Source organism: Musca autumnalis, unplaced genomic scaffold (assembly GCF_047663935.1).
Source record: "Musca autumnalis isolate F117 unplaced genomic scaffold, ASM4766393v1 scaffold_5, whole genome shotgun sequence".
NCBI lineage: Eukaryota > Metazoa > Arthropoda > Insecta > Diptera > Muscidae > Musca > Musca autumnalis.
In genome coordinates, this window is record NW_027412088.1 from 96,422,395 (window position 1) to 96,435,426 (window position 13,032).

Genomic DNA, 13,032 nt, shown 5'->3' on the forward strand with positions numbered 1-13,032 from the left:
TTTATAAAAAAATTTTGAAATTTTGATGTGGCCCTTCTTTATACCCTCAGCCTTCAGGCTAAAAGGGTATATAAACTTTGATACGGCCAAAAATGTGCCTTATCGAAATAACGGTTTTAGACCCCAAGTATGTTTGGAAGAAATTAGTTTCAGACAATTTGGAGTCGATTTAGCCATGCCCGTCCGCCTGTCTGTCTGGCTGGCTGGTGCGCACGATAACTCTCGAACGGATCAACTGATTCGAACCAAATTTTGGGTGTCGTCCAAACTTATTTTGTCCAAACTTAGTTTAAGTTCGAAGATGGGTCTTATCGGTCCACACTTTCTGGTAACTCCCCCACAAAAGTTCAAAATTTGTCTGTAAAATGGTGTGAACGATAACTCTCGAAGGGAGCAATCGATTTGGTCCAAACTTTGCACATCGTATTATTCCTTCCAAATATAGGTTGGGTTCGAATATGGACAATATTGGTCCACTCCTTCGGGTACCTGCCACACAAAATTCGTATAAAGTGATGGTTAACTGCTCCTCTCTGATCGTTTTGAAATATGTTTCAGTAAGTTGTCCATGCGGCTCCCTTTACGGCGGTACAATTTGTTTCTTGCGCAAGTCCATACTTCCTGAGATATTGGGCAAAATTCTCCAAGAAATCCTGTGTGGGAGGTACCCAAAAGAGTGGGTTGATATAGTCCATATTCGAACATGATGTAAGTGTTTAAGAAATATTTCGGTGTGCAAAGGTTGGAGAACAATGACAATCACTCCTTTCGGTGGACACTTTAGTTGATAAATATGTAGTTTTTAGAGCTTTTGGGCCATTATGTTGTGAAAATGGCCGCGAACACAACCTGATGCAAAAAATGTCATGCCGATTTGACAAGAGTCCTTAAGCTGCATTTGTGCGAAAAAAAAATTGAAATGTTGTGTGGGAGGTACCCAAAGAAGCTGATATATGTATGTCTGGTAAAATATTAGGATAAGCAAAGTAGGGACCAAAAAAAATCTTGAACTTTTGTGGGGGTGCTACCTAGACGAGCGGACTATGTGGCCTATCTTCGAAATTAAACTAAGATTGGTGAAAATATTAAGATTTACAACATTTGAATCCAATCCGATCAATAGACCGGTGTGAATCACTCCTTTCTATAGCTTTCGTGCTCACCAGGCATTTAAGGTGATGCCGACAGGGTTATTTAGAGCTTTGGGAACATTATCTGGGCAAATATAGACTTGCTCCCGAAAAAAATTACCGTCGTGAAAAGAACCGCGAGTACAACCTGATGTATAAATAAATAGTTTGTAAACTGCACTTGTACCAAATTTTGTGTTGGAGAAATGAAATTTTGAAATTTTGTGTTGGAGATACCTGAAGGTGTTGACCAATTTAGTCCATATTTGAAGCTGATTTATGTCTAGAAGAAATATTACAATATGCAAAGTTTAAACGCAATCGGTTGCTCATTTTCATTGATCTAATTTTGGACAAAATATTACGAGAAGCAAATTTGGAACAAATCGGTTGATTCGTTCGATCGTGCGCGTGCGCTCTAGCCAGCCAACCAGACAGACAGACGGACGGACATGGCTATATCGACTCCAAATTGTCTGAAACGGATATCGTCCAAACATACTTGTGGTTTAAAATCAGTGGGTCCTTTCGGTCCATTCCTTAGGGTACAACCCACACAAATGATCTACATTTTTGATTAAGTGCGGTTAATGGTCTATTCGAGAATCCTTTAGAAATTTTTACCAAAGGTACACAAAAAAATATTTCAAGAATTTTTACATATTTTCGTTCGCGGTGTAGTTTTTTCATACTGTACAGCTACCTCACATAAGATACATGTGCAGTTTCTTATATTCATCCGAAAGCCACAATTTTTTTCAAAAATATGTAAGATTTTCCTGAGATGCAAAATCACTTTACTACTTTTCCCTACATTCCCATTATTTGCTCTCATATTTCCTCTCTTGTTTGGTAAATGCTCTCTCGTTTTCTTTTGAATGGTCTCATCGTCTCACCATCACATTGACACTGTATCCACAAACCACCCCAGCAAACCAAATGTCTGATGTCCGTTCAGATTTCGTTCCGATTTCTAAACGATTTTTCGGAGACGGAATAGTTCAGATTTTGTACCGATTTTGTTCCGATTTCAGAACGAATGTCGGAAAGAAATTTCCTTTCCGAATTTCCCAAGGATTTTCTTCAGATTTCGTTACGAAATCGGAACGAAATCGATCCGACATTTCGTTCCGAAATTATGTCAACCACTTCATACAACTTTCGTTAAGATGTCGTTAGGATTTTGGATCAGATATCGGACGTATGGTCCGAATTTTGTTCCGATTTCGTTACGATGTCGGTACGATTGGTTTGCTGGGACAACACAACACATCACATTGAGACTATATATATCAACAAACCACAACAACACACGCTTTACGCTAAACTACCACTGTCGCAACAATTGTTGTTAGTTAAATGACAAAACAAACAACTACAGTGCGTTTGGTGTCAAAAATAAGTGATTGGCTGTACGATATAGTTCGCATCTACAATTTTTTAAATTCTTTAATATAAAGGCAACATTTAATATCTCAACCTAATGCGGATAGACTCAACATGCCCGTATGTGCATTAATTACAATAACACAAAATAAAAGCATAAATTTGTCTCTGGTTTGGTTGGTGGTGTATGGTGCTTGTTAGTCAATAAAAACAAAACAACTCGCCGAAACAGTTTTTTTTCTTCTTCTCTCAGAAGAAACCAGTATTTTTTTTTTTGCTTTATGAAAGGCGTTCATGAAATGCAGAAATTTGAACCTTAGCAAGACTTTATGAAAACTATTCCTTAAATACAGTATTTTTTCTGTGTACTGCTAGTCGCCCTGTTTACAGCGATATGATGTTTATCGTGGGTAAGTTCATGTTTCCTGATATAATGGTCCTATCGAGATAACTCCACCGTAAAACTTTTGAAATTTTATCCTAATCAGTTTCTTTGTCGGCATGTTCATACGCCCAAAATTCTGAAGACACCCTAAATACATACCTTTGTTGAAAAATGTGTTTCAATTCACACAGGCTGAGGGTATACACACCTCTGTCGGCAAAGCCGACTAATGGTCTGTATCTCTAAGACGATTCGAATTCAAACTCGTTCGAATTACTACCAAACTCCAAACAATTCTTGATCCGGATAAAAGTCGATCTGTCCTTGTCTATCCGTCCGTCTGTTGTAATCACTCTAGCTTCCACAAAAATTGAGCTTAAGCACTATATTTTTGCACCCGAGTATCTTTTTTCCATAGGCAGGTCAAGTTCGAAGATGGGCTATATCGGCCTATGTTTTGTTATAGCCCCCCTATAACGATACCTCCCGATTTATCGTATTTTGGGGATTTTAGCTATTATTACCGAACTAGATGTGGTCGGTCACAAAACTTCTCCACCAAAAATTGTAAATATAGGTCCATATTTTAGTTTTGCCCCATAAACGCGCAAAATTTCACGTTTTCGGGCAAGATTGGATGTCCTCTGGACATTGACCCACGTTGTGGTATAGGCCCCATATAACGGTATTTGGGGATCCCAGCACTAAAAAACTCTCCACATAAAGTTTTGAAAGCTAATTATTCCTATAAATTCTGATTATTTCATGGTGGAGGTTATAAAAAGTTTGGCCCGGCCGAAATTAACGTTTTTTTACTTATTGTATTTTAAATTAGTTTATTAGTAACCATCATTTGCTAATCACCCACCCCTGGACAATATAACCAACAACATAATGCAAATAATTCTTTATTTAATGTTAACACAAAGCCACACAATGTCAAAAGTTAATTTCAGTTGTTTACTATTCTTTTTTAGTTAAACAAACCTCATCAAATATCCAATTTAATTAGTTAAATTCAATAAAAAAAAATATTGTTCCAAATAAAATAAAAACACTTTGCCGTGGTTTTATCTGGAACATGGAATTTAACTTTATTCACCTGCTGCAGGGGTATCTACTTGTTGTTGTTGCTGTAACAGCAGGGCTTAACCCGTGTACATAAATTTTCTTTTATTTTAAATTGTGCTTCAATGAATGACCTGGTCTCTGGTCGCGTGTTGGGACTATAGCCAGAATATAGGTCAAAAGTTGAAATGCAAGAACAATTATTCTTCTTGTTGTTGCCGCAAAACATGTAAAATGTGCGAAATTCCAGAAATGTTTTAATAAGGATGTGTTTTTTGGTGTTGTTACCCTCACATCTCACTCTTTTCCTGTGCCTTAGTGTTTGCCTTTGTTTGTAATTTAGTATAACATTTTCTAGATTCACAAAAAATTGTATAATGTTAAATACATTTCAAGGATTTTGTATCAAAGTGAAGGCCATTTTCTATAAAATTTTCAACACAATAATATTTGGCTGGTAAAAGGCTCTTGGAAAGAAGAAGCATGACAATTGTAATATGGGAAAAATATTGGAAAGAAATGACACGACAAAAAGAGTATTTTTTTCAAATCTCAGGAGGTTGTGCCGTAATGTACTTTACTTTAAACTTAACCTCCTTTTGAAAAACTGATAACCTTTTAATAATTATTCTTAATACCTAAAAAATTACATGTTTTCTTTCTCTTTCTAGGTATGTGCTTTATCTTCCGCAACTTCTAAGGTAATGTTCTCAGTAAACCTAACACTGTGGTTAATTTGGAAAATTAATCATATTCTGACACCGTGGTAGAAGACCAAAAATAGCCTCCAGCAAACTACAAATTCACAAGTAGGGATATGCAAGTCGACTTCGATTAATCCTCTGTCGCCTTTTATATTTCTTTACTTTCGATATGACTTTATTTTCGGTCTCGTAAATTTCAAATGCATTCGAAAGTGCATGAACTTTACTTTTATCGTAAAGCATTTTCCCATTTTTATTTAACTTCCAGCGCTAAAAATACCGTACACATATATTAACAAGAAACACCTACATATACCCAGATATATTAAAGTGGTGTAGAAGTAGGCAACATTGTTTAATATACACTTATTGCTCCGAATGTTAAGAGCCAACAAACATAGGCCATGTGAAGTATCATTGTGTGAGAGATAAGGATATTCTCTCCCTTGTTGCACAAATAGAAAAAAATGCATTGTGTTATTTTACGTCTTCCATATGTCCTGTGTTCCTCATTTTTAAGTCATTCGGGTGTATGTATGTGCACTCTTACCAACGAACAGGATACACTATTTGTTTTTTTTTTTTATCAGAGATGGAAGGTAGAGTTTATCAAACTACAAAGAAGGTGGTGCTAACGAGGGTATATATGCGGGCAAAATGTGACTCATCGAAATAATGGTTTTAGTCCCCAAGTATGTTTGGACGGAATCCGTTTCAGACAATTTGGAGTTGTTTTAGCCATGCCCGTCTGTATGTCTATCTGTCTGGTTGTCGGTATGTACGATAACTCTCGAACGGATCAACCGATTTGGTCCAAAATTTAGCCTTCATAATATTTTGTCCAAACTTAGTTTAATTTCGAAGATGGGCCATATCGGTCCACTCCTTCAGGTACCTTCCCCACAAAAGTTCGGGACTGACGGATTTCGTCCATACTGTACACTAGAGTGTTTTTAAAAAAATCGATGTCGGATTTTTTATGCGACAAACTCCTAAAATGTTTAGTTTTTAAAAAATAAGATTGCCGAAATTTGAGCTCAATCGGAATATGTTAACACGTGCCACTGGGGCCTCAAAGTTTCCATGGGCCCTTTATATAGCTAACATTAAAATTTGACCCGATTTTCAAAATTTTTTGTAGGATTACTTGTTTAGCCCCTACAAAGAACTAGTAAACTGTTTTCATCGATTGGACAATAAATGTGTGTGTAGAGCGATTTCTTTAAAAGTTGTATGGGGCCAAAGGCGAATTTTCACAAATCTGGATTATATTTGAATATGGACTATATTTGTTCACTCCTTCGGGTACCTCCCTCACAAATTTCGGACAAACTCACTTCAAGATCTGCTCTCGAATCACTTTATTAAAGCAATTAGCATTCGCTGCCTCCATTACGACGGTAAAAGTTTTTTCAGGGGCAAGTCCATATTTCTTGAGAAAACAGCCCGAAAGGTATAAAAAACCCCCTATGGCACAATATGTAGTGACTTGAGTGCACTACAACAACTGATCAACCGATTTAGTCTAAAATTTGGGCTTCTTCATATTTTGTCCAAACTTAGTTTCAGTTCGAAGATTGGCAATAGCGGTCCACAACTTACGGTACTTGCCCCAATATTTAAAAATGTCACTAAAATGGTACGTACGATGTCTCTTAAACGAGGCAACTAATTTGGTCCAAACTTTGGATCTCCTAATAGTTTCTTCAAAGTTAGTTGAACTTCTAAAATGGCCAATATCGGTCCTTCCCCTCACAAAAGTTCAAAATTTGTGGCAAAGTTCAGTTTAAGGTCTGTTCGAAGGTCCTTTGGAAAGGTATACCGATTCTCTTCGTTGAGGTCCTGTTAACAGCGATATTATATTTTCCGTGGGCAAGTCCATGCTTCCTGACATACTGGTCCAAAAGTTATACAATGACCCACCAAAATGACTAGTGGGAGCGATACCTATTTAAAATATATGACTCCCAAAATAAGATCCACTTCCGCAACACTTTTGAACTTTAATCCTAATCCACATTTTTGTCGGCAAGTTCAAATGTCCAAAAAGGGCCTAAATACATTCGATCTGTCTGTAGATGAAAGTTTCAAATCACATAGGCTGAGGGTATATCTCTGTCGGCAAAGCAGACTGATACCTTTTTTAATTGTTTTCGAAAGGATTCGCTACGAATTTTGTAAGATATATCGCCAAATGTATCCCGTTTTCATACGATATTTTTTCAAACCAAATACTGTAATTTTCCCTATATATTTACTGAATTATAGTACGAAAAATTTTAATCCGACCCTTCGATCATTGAACATGTCAATCACTTCATGTTACAAACGGAATTAAAACAGAATTCGCAAGATTTGCAACCGGTTGTTTCTGACGTCTTTCGAACCGAACTCTAACAGTACAGTTTGCTGGGTAGCTATTCCGTTTGTTGTACATATCGCTTCTGTTTTTACATTGTTATTCTACTCTCTGGTATGATACTGCGATGAGTACACCTTCTCATTGGTATTCTCTTCTAGCAACGTTGTACCACATTGCTTTCGACAAACATCATCTAAACTAAAAGAACTTCAACTGAATTAAACAGGCACTTGGAGTAAAAATACTTATGCTAGAAGTTCTTAAACACTCGAATCACTTAAACGAACGAAGGAACGAACGACGAGATATAAAAACACACTGACATAAAATAGAGAATTTCAAAAATGTATGCCAACAAAATTCACATTATCACATTGTAGCAAATGTACATCGCCATCGGTGGGGATAAATAAATAAAGTGCCAAGTTTTTTTCATTAAACTGTTTTGTTTGGCTTTTCTTATTTTAGATAAATGTGATACTATTTTGAAAAGAAAAAAATAGTTTCTAAATTACTCACGTGCTTCTGTATTGATTTTCTTGTTCATTTTAATAATATCAATACTCAGTTCTACCATGACAACCACTGTGCATTAAAGATATTTATAGTCTGTGTCAAAGGTTTATGAGTTGACAAGAATGGCACACATTTTCCCCAATGCATATGCACGAATATGTTAAAGCTGACCTGGCCTTTACATTACGGTATAATGCATTTACACATAGCCTAGTTTATGTGGTGTTGGCAGATTCTATTTTTTGTGCTTTTTATAATCAGATGTGAAAACACATAATTTTGTTTTACATACATACATATATAGCTCACTTTCAATACATGTGGGAAATACTGTAAACAGCAAAAGAAACAGTCCATACTCATATATCCTTCTTTCCTTTGATAAACAACATAACATTCATTGCTAGTTTTCCCACCCACACCAGTTGGCATTTGCGTTGCTCTATGCCAAAACATTTCTTTTCTTTTTTTTTGTTAGTTTGTCATCAGTGTCACTTTCAAAACATTACATCATGACATTAATTATCTCATGACAATCTTCCTTTTCTTCTTGTCATAAACAATTATGCCAAATGAGATTTATTTTTGGGTAATCATTGACGTCGTCGTCATTTGTATAGGAGGGAGGGAGACATTATTGATGTTGTGGGTTTTACTGTACCCCCCATAAACAAGTGAGCATTTGTTGACTATGAGCATTTCTTGTTTGATTTTGAGAGACTTTTTTGGCATCATCAATGTTGGCAATGAAGGTGAAGGTAAATTATTGACATCAATTCGTTTTAAATGATTTCGGATATTAGCATGTGCCGTATAGTTGAAACTTATTTTAGACTATTCACTTCTATCTAAATGTCCAGCCAGCTTATATTTTTAGCTCAATTGACCGACTCACTTTTCTGTCGAGTCCGAGGGACCACGTACTAAACCAAGTATTTGGGCACAATTCTGGACCATCGGTTATCATGGAAAAGGAATTTCACATGCAGGAACTCCATAGATAAGAGTTGGGGACAGAGACAACAAATCATGCACTAGATGTTTATGCCAATAGTACACCCAATTCTTACCTGGTTTGGTGGAACGCTTTAGGCAACAAATCGTATCTGCACGAATTAAACGTTTCAATTCTCATCACTTGTGCTACAGGATGTTCTTCCATTAAATCTTGTTGTAGACGAGCAGCCATCCAAGTGCTTTCTTCTTCTCAAGGCGCCGCTCCCAACATGGCCATTCTGCAATTCTTAGCCGAAGAAAAGTACCAAGAGCCTAATTTTTGTCAAAGACGACCTGACCAAAAGGCCGATTTTTCAGAATTTTTTGTCAAAGACCACCGGATCAAAAGGCGTTCACTTTTTTTCAGAAGAATTTTTTGTCAAAGACCTCCTAACCCAAAGGTGTGGATTGTTTAAGAATTTTTTGTCAAAGACCACCTAACCAAAAGGAGTGAATTTTTTAAGAATTTTTTGTTAAAGACATCCCGACCAAAAGTCGTGGATTTTTAAAAAAAAATTTTGTAAAAGAAATCCCGACCAAAAGTCGTGGATTTTTTAAAAATTTTTTGTCAACGACCACCTAACCTAAAGCCGTGGATTTTTTAAGATTTTTGTAAAAGACCACCTAACCAAAAGGCGTGGATTTTTTAAGAATTTTTTGTCAAAGACCATCTGACCAAAAGGCGTGGATTTTTTAAGAATTTTTTGTCAAAGACCATCTGACCAAAAGGCGTGGATTTTTTAAGAATTTTTTGTCAAAGACCATCTGACCAAAAGGCGTGGATTTTTTAAGAATTTTTTGTCAAAGACCATCTGACCAAAAGGCGTGGATTTTTTAAGAATTTTTTGTCAAAGACCATCTGACCAATAGGCGTGGATTTTTTAAGAATTTTTTGTCAAAGACCATCTGACCAAAAGGCGTGGATTTTTTAAGAATTTTTTGTCAAAGACCATCTGACCAAAAGGCGTGGATTTTTTAAGAATTTTTTGTCAAAGACCATCTGACAAAAAGGCGTGGATTTTTTAAGAATTTTTTGTCAAAGACCATCTGACCAAAAGGCGTGGATTTTTTAAGAATTTTTTGTCAAAGACCATCTGACCAAAAGGCGTGGATTTTTTTAAGCATTTTTTGTCAAAGACTCCCTACCAAAAGGCGTGGATTTTTTAAGCATTTTTTGTCAAAGACTCCCTACCAAAAGGCGTGGATTTTTTGAGAATATTTTGTCAAAGACCACCTGATCAAAAGGCGTGGATTTTTTAAGATTTTTTTTGTCGAAGTCCACCTGACTAAAAGATGTGAATTTTTTAAGAATTTTTTGTCAAAGACTACCTGACCAAAAGGCGAGGATTTTTTTTTTTAAGAATTTTTTGTCAAAGACCACCTGACCAAAAGGTGTGGATTTTTTAAGAATATTTTGTCAAAGACCAACTGACCAAAAGGCGTGGATTTGTTAAGAATTTTTTTGTCAAAGACTACCAGACCAAAACGCGTGGATTTTTTAAGAATTTTTTTGTCAAAGACCACCTGACCAAAAGGCGTGGATTTTTTAAGAATTTTTTGTCAAAGACCACCTGACCAAAAGGCGTGGATTTTTTAAGAATTTTTTGTCAAAGACCACCTGACCAAAAGGTGTGGATTTTTTAAGAATATTTTGTCAAAGACCAACTGACCAAAAGGCGTGGATTTGTTAAGAATTTTTTTGTCAAAGACTACCAGACCAAAACGCGTGGATTTTTTAAGATTTTTTTTGTCAAAGACCACCTGACCAAAAGGCGTGGATTTTTTAAGAATTTTTTGTCAAAGACCACCTGACCAAAAGGTGTGGATTTTTTAAGAATATTTTGTCAAAGACCAACTGACCAAAAGGCGTGGATTTGTTAAGAATTTTTTTGTCAAAGACTACCAGACCAAAACGCGTGGATTTTTTAAGAATTTTTTGTCAAAGACTACCTGACCAAAAGACGTGGATTTTTAAAGAATTTTTTTGTCAAAGACTACCTGACCAAAAGACGTGGATTTTTTAAGAATTTTTTGTCAAAGACCATCTGACCAAAAGGCGTGGATTTTTTAAGAATTTTTTGTCAAAGACCATCTGACCAAAAGGCGTGGATTTTTTAAGAATTTTTTGTCAAAGACCATCTGACCAAAAGGCGTGGATTTTTTAAGAATTTTTTGTCAAAGACCATCTGACCAAAAGGCGTGGATTTTTTAAGAATTTTTTGTCAAAGACCATCTGACCAAAAGGCGTGGATTTTTTAAGAATTTTTTGTCAAAGACCATCTGACCAAAAGGCGTGGATTTTTTAAGAATTTTTTGTCAAAGACCATCTGACCAAAAGGCGTGGATTTTTTAAGAATTTTTTGTCTACGACCACCTAACCAAAAGCAGTGGATTTTTAAGATTTCTTTTTGTCAAAGAAAACCTGACCAAAAGGCGTGGATTTTTGAAGAATTTTTTTCCAAAGACCACCTAACCAAAAGGCGTGGATTTTTAAGAATTTTTTGCCAAAGACCACCTAACCAAAATGCGTGGATTTTTGAAGAATTTTTTGCCAAAGACCACCTAACCAAAAGGCGTGGATTTTTAAGAATTTTTTGCCAAAGACCACCTAACCAAAATGCGTGGATTTTTAAGAATTTTTTGTTAAAGATCACCTAACCAAAAGGCGCGAATTTTTTTGTCAAAGACCTCCTGACCAAAAGGCGTCGATTTTTAAGAATTTTTTTTTTGTAAAAGTCCACCTGACCATAAGGCGTGGATTTTTAAAGATTTTTTTTGTCAAAGTCCACCTAACCAAAAGGCGTGGATTGTTTAAGAATTTTTTGTCAAAGACTACCTGACCAAAAGGCGTGGATTGTTTAAGAATTTTTTGTCAAAGACTACCTGACCAAAAGGCGTGGATTGTTTAAGAATTTTTTGTCAAAGACTACCTGACCAAAAGGCGTGGATTGTTTAAGAATTTTTTGTCAAAGACTACCTGACCAAAAGGCGTGGATTGTTTAAGAATTTTTTGTCAACCAACCAATAGGAGTGGATTTTTTAAGAATTTTTTGTCAAAGACATCCCGAACAAAAGCCGTGGATTTTTTAAAAATTTTTTGTCAAAGACCACCTCACCAAAATGCGTGGATTTTTCAAGAATTTTTTGTCAACGACCACCTAACCAAAAGCAGTGGATTTTTTAAGATTTATTTTTGTCAAAGAAAACCTGACCAAAAGGCGTGGATTACTGAAGAATTTTGTGTCAAAGACCACCTAACCAAAAGGCGTGGATTTTTAAGAATTTTTTGTTAAAGATCACCTAACCAAAAGGCGCGAATTTTTTTTGTCAAAGACAACCTGACCAAAAGGCGTGGATTTTTCAAGAATTTTTTGTCAACGACCACCTAACCAAAAGCAGTGGATTTTTTAAGATTTATTTCTGACCAAAAGGCGTGGATTTTTTAAGAATTTTTTGTCAAAGACCATCTGACCAAAAGGCGTGGATTTTTTAAGAATTTTTTGTCAAAGACCATCTGACCAAAAGGCGTGGATTTTTTAAGCATTTTTTGTCAAAGACTCCCTACCAAAAGGCGTGGATTTTTTGAGAATATTTTGTCAAAGACCACCTGATCAAAAGGCGTGGATTTTTTAAGATTTTTTTTGTCGAAGTCCACCTGACTAAAAGATGTGAATTTTTTAAGAATTTTTTGTCAAAGACTACCTGACCAAAAGGCGAGGATTTTTTTTAAGAATTTTTTGTCAAAGACCACCTGACCAAAAGGTGTGGATTTTTTAAGAATATTTTGTCAAAGACCAACTGACCAAAAGGCGTGGATTTGTTAAGATTTTTTTGTCAAAGACTACCAGACCAAAACGCGTGGATTTTTTAAGAATTTTTTTGTCAAAGACCACCTGACCAAAAGGCGTGGATTTTTTAAGAATTTTTTGTCAAAGACCACCTGACCAAAAGGCGTGGATTTTTTAAGAATTTTTTGTCAAAGACCAACTGACCAAAAGGTGTGGATTTTTTAAGAATATTTTGTCAAAGACCAACTGACCAAAAGGCGTGGATTTGTTAAGAATTTTTTTGTCAAAGACTACCAGACCAAAACGCGTGGATTTTTTAAGATTTTTTTGTCAAAGACCACCTGACCAAAAGGCGTGAATTTTTTAAGAATTTTTTGTCAAAGACCACCTGACCAAAAGGTGTGGATTTTTTAAGAATATTTTGTCAAAGACCAACTGACCAAAAGGCGTGGATTTGTTAAGAATTTTTTTGTCAAAGACTACCAGACCAAAACGCGTGGATTTTTTAAGAATTTTTTGTCAAAGACTACCTGACCAAAAGACGTGGATTTTTAAAGAATTTTTTTGTCAAAGACTACCTGACCAAAAGACGTGGATTTTTTAAGAATTTTTTGTCAAAGACCATCTGACCAAAAGGCGTGGATTTTTTAAGAATTTTTTGTCAAAGACCATCTGACCAAAAGGCGTGGATTTTTTA

General features: G+C 35.8%; 2 protein-coding genes across 3 annotated transcripts in view; one reads left to right on the top strand and one right to left on the bottom strand.

Annotated features, from left to right (window-relative positions):
- Positions 1-13,032, bottom strand: part of NaCP60E (Na channel protein 60E) — an 898,928-nt gene that overhangs the window by 230,054 nt on the left and 655,842 nt on the right. The window lies entirely within an intron of this gene.
- The window catches only part of Tpc2 (Thiamine pyrophosphate carrier protein 2), a 146,492-nt gene that overhangs the window by 77,403 nt on the left and 56,057 nt on the right, over positions 1-13,032 (top strand). The window contains exon 2 of one of the 2 annotated variants that reach the window (XM_073956141.1): positions 4,641-4,670. The exons of the other annotated variant lie outside the window; for it this stretch is intronic. The gene's annotated coding sequence lies outside the window, so the exon portion shown is untranslated. The remainder of the gene's footprint in view (positions 1-4,640; positions 4,671-13,032) is intronic. 2 annotated transcript variants of the gene reach the window in all.